Genomic DNA, 4,149 nt, shown 5'->3' with positions numbered 1-4,149 from the left:
GAAAGTCATGATGTCGACAAATAATGGCGTATTGCGTCTGGTGAAAGGGGCAGAGGAAAATGGTAGATGTGACTGTGGTTTAACGGAGAGACACTGGCAGGAGTAACTATGACTCTCTTAAGGTAGCCAAACGCCTCGTCAATAGGCGAAATACATCGGCAAAGTCGAAAAGCTCCCGGCAGGAGTACTGTGAAAGTCTTTATGTCAATAGATATTAGCGTATCGCTTCAGGAGAATTGGCCAGAGTAAGCTTGTAGATGTGCCTGTTGTAAAATGGGGAGCAACAGCAAGGGGTAACTATGACTCTCTTAAGGTAACCAAATGCCTCGTCAACAGGCGAAATACATCGGCAAACTCGAGAGCTCCCGGCAAGAGTACTGTGAAATTCTTTAGGTTGACCGATAATGGCGTATCGCTTCAGGTGAACTGGCCAGAATAAGATTGAAAATGTGACTGTGGTAAAACGGGGAGCAACTGACAGGAGTAAGTATGACTCTCTTAAGGTAGACAAATGCCTCGTCAACAGGCGAAATACATCGGTAGACTGGAGGAGCCCCTAGCAGGAGTACTTTGAAAGTCATGATGTCGACAAATAATGGCGTATCGCGTCTGGTGAAAGGGGCAGAGGAAAATGGTAGATGTGACTGTGGTTTAACGGAGAGACACTGGCAGGAGTAACTATGACTCTCTTAAGGTAGCCAAACGCCTCGTCAATAGGCGAAATACATCGGCAAAGTCGAAAAGCTCCCGGCAGGAGTACTGTGAAAGTCTTTATGTCAATAGATATTAACGTATCGCTTCAGGAGAATTGGCCAGAGTAAGCTTGTAGATGTGCCTGTTGTAAAATGGGGAGCAACAGCAAGGGGTAACTATGACTCTCTTAAGGTAACCAAATGCCTCGTCAACAGGCGAAATACATCGGCAAACTCGAGAGCTCCCGGCAAGAGTACTGTGAAATTCTTTAGGTTGACCGATAATGGCGTATCGCTTCAGGTGAACTGGCCAGAATAAGATTGAAAATGTGACTGTGGTAAAACGGGGAGCAACTGACAGGAGTAACTATGACTCTCTTAAGGTAGCCAAATGGTTCGTCAACAGGCGAAATACTTTGGTAAACTGGAGGAACCCCTAGCAGGAGTACTGTGAAAGTCATAATTTCGACAAATAATGGCGTATCGCGTCTGGTGAAAGCGGCAGAGGAAAATCGTAGATGTGACTGTGGTTTAACGGGGAGCAACTGACAGGAGTAACTATGACTCTCTTAAGGTAGCCAAATGTCTCGTCAATAGGCGAAATACATCGGCAAAATAGAGAAGCTCCCAGCAGGAGTACTGTGAAAGTCTTTATGTCTACAGATATTAGCGTATCGCTTCAGGAGAATTGGCCAGAGTAAGCTTGTAGATGTGCCTGTTGTAAAATGGGGAGCAACAGCAAGGAGTAACTATGACTCTCTTAAGGTATCCAAATGCTTCGTCAACAGGCGAAATACTTCGGCAAACTCGAGAAGCTTCCGGCAGGAGTACTGTGATATTTTTTAGGTTGACTGATAACAGCGTATCGCATCAGGTGAACTGGCCAGAATAAGATTGAAAATGTGACTGTGGTAAAACGGGGAGCAACTGACAGGAGTAACTATGACTCTCTTAAGGTAGCCAAATGCTTCGTCAACAGGCGAAATACATTGGTAAACTGGAGGAACCCCTAGCAGGAGTACTGTGAAAGTCATAATTTCAACAAATAATGGCGTATCGCGGCTGGTGAAAGCGGCAGAGGAAAATCGTAGATGTGACTGTGGTTTAACGGGGAGCAACTGACAGGAGTAACTATGACTCTCTTAAGGTAGCCAAATGCCTCGTCAAGTGGCGTATCGCTTCGGGTGAACTGGCCAGAATAAGATTGAAAATGTGACTGTGGTAAAACGGGGAGCAACTGACAGGAGTAAGTATGACTCTCTTAAGGTAGCCAAATGCCTCGTCAACAGGCGAAATACATCGGTAGACTGGAGGAGCCCCTAGCAGGAGTACTTTGAAAGTCATGATGTCGACAAATAATGGCGTATCGCGTCTGGTGAAAGGGGCAGAGGAAAATGGTAGATGTGACTGTGGTTTAACGGAGAGACACTGGCAGGAGTAACTATGACTCTCTTAAGGTAGCCAAACGCCTCGTCAATAGGCGAAATACATCGGCAAAGTCGAAAAGCTCCCGGCAGGAGTACTGTGAAAGTCTTTATGTCAATAGATATTAGCGTATCGCTTCAGGAGAATTGGCCAGAGTAAGCTTGTAGATGTGCCTGTTGTAAAATGGGGAGCAACAGCAAGGGGTAACTATGACTCTCTTAAGGTAACCAAATGCCTCGTCAACAGGCGAAATACATCGGCAAACTAGAGAGCTCCCGGCAAGAGTACTGTGAAATTCTTTAGGTTGACCGATAATGGCGTATCGCTTCAGGTGAACTGGCCAGAATAAGATTGAAAATGTGACTGTGGTAAAACGGGGAGCAACTGACAGGAGTAACTATGACTCTCTTAAGGTAGCCAAATGGTTCGTCAACAGGCGAAATACTTTGGTAAACTGGAGGAACCCCTAGCAGGAGTACTGTGAAAGTCATAATTTCGACAAATAATGGCGTATCGCGTCTGGTGAAAGCGGCAGAGGAAAATCGTAGATGTGACTGTGGTTTAACGGGGAGCAACTGACAGGAGTAACTATGACTCTCTTAAGGTAGCCAAATGCCTCGTCAATAGGCGAAATACATCGGCAAAGTAGAGAAGCTCCCAGCAGGAGTACTGTGAAAGTCTTTATGTCTACAGATATTAGCGTATCGCTTCAGGAGAATTGGCCAGAGTAAGCTTGTAGATGTGCCTGTTGTAAAATGGGGAGCAACAGCAAGGAGTAACTATGACTCTCTTAAGGTATCCAAATGCTTCGTCAACAGGCGAAATACTTCGGCAAACTCGAGAAGCTTCCGGCAGGAGTACTGTGATATTTTTTAGGTTGACTGATAACAGCGTATCGCATCAGGTGAACTGGCCAGAATAAGATTGAAAATGTGACTGTGGTAAAATGGGGAGCAACTGACAAGAGTAACTATGACTCTCTTAAGGTAGCCAAATGCTTCGTCAACAGGCGAAATACATTGGTAAACTGGAGGAACCCCTAGCAGGAGTACTGTGAAAGTCATAATTTCAACAAATAATGGCGTATCGCGGCTGGTGAAAGCGGCAGAGGAAAATCGTAGATGTGACTGTGGTTTAACGGGGAGCAACTGACAGGAGTAACTATGACTCTCTTAATGTAGCCAAATGCTTCGTCAACAGGCGAAATACATTGGTAAACTGGAGGAACCCCTAGCAGGAGTACTGTGAAAGTCATAATTTCAACAAATAATGGCGTATCGCGGCTGGTGAAAGCGGCAGAGGAAAATCGTAGATGTGACTGTGGTTTAACGGGGAGCAACTGACAGGAGTAACTATGACTCTCTTAAGGTAGCCAAATGCCTCGTCAAGTGGCGTATCGCTTCGGGTGAACTGGCCAGAATAAGATTGAAAATGTGACTGTGGTAAAACGGGGAGCAACTGACAGGAGTAAGTATGACTCTCTTAAGGTAGCCAATTGCCTCGTCAACAGGCGAAATACATTGGTAGACTGGAGGAGCCCCTAGCAGGAGTACTTTGAAAGTCATGATGTCGACAAATAATGGCGTATCGCGTCTGGTGAAAGGGGCAGAGGAAAATGGTAGATGTGACTGTGGTTTAACGGAGAGACACTGGCAGGAGTAACTATGACTCTCTTAAGGTAGCCAAACGCCTCGTCAATAGGCGAAATACATCGGCAAAGTCGAAAAGCTCCCGGCAGGAGTACTGTGAAAGTCTTTATGTCAATAGATATTAGCGTATCGCTTCAGGAGAATTGGCCAGAGTAAGCTTGTAGATGTGCCTGTTGTAAAATGGGGAGCAACAGCAAGGGGTAACTATGACTCTCTTAAGGTAACCAAATGCCTCGTCAACAGGCGAAATACATCGGCAAACTCGAGAGCTCCCGGCAAGAGTACTGTGAAATTCATTAGGTTGACCGATAATGGCGTATCGCTTCAGGTGAACTGGCCAGAATAAGATTGAAAATGTGACTGTGGTAAAACGGGGAGCAACT

Source organism: Schistocerca americana, chromosome X, assembly GCF_021461395.2.
Source record: "Schistocerca americana isolate TAMUIC-IGC-003095 chromosome X, iqSchAmer2.1, whole genome shotgun sequence".
Lineage (NCBI taxonomy): Eukaryota > Metazoa > Arthropoda > Insecta > Orthoptera > Acrididae > Schistocerca > Schistocerca americana.
The sequence above is the reverse complement of the archived record's forward strand: the minus strand, read 5'-3'. Positions refer to the sequence as shown.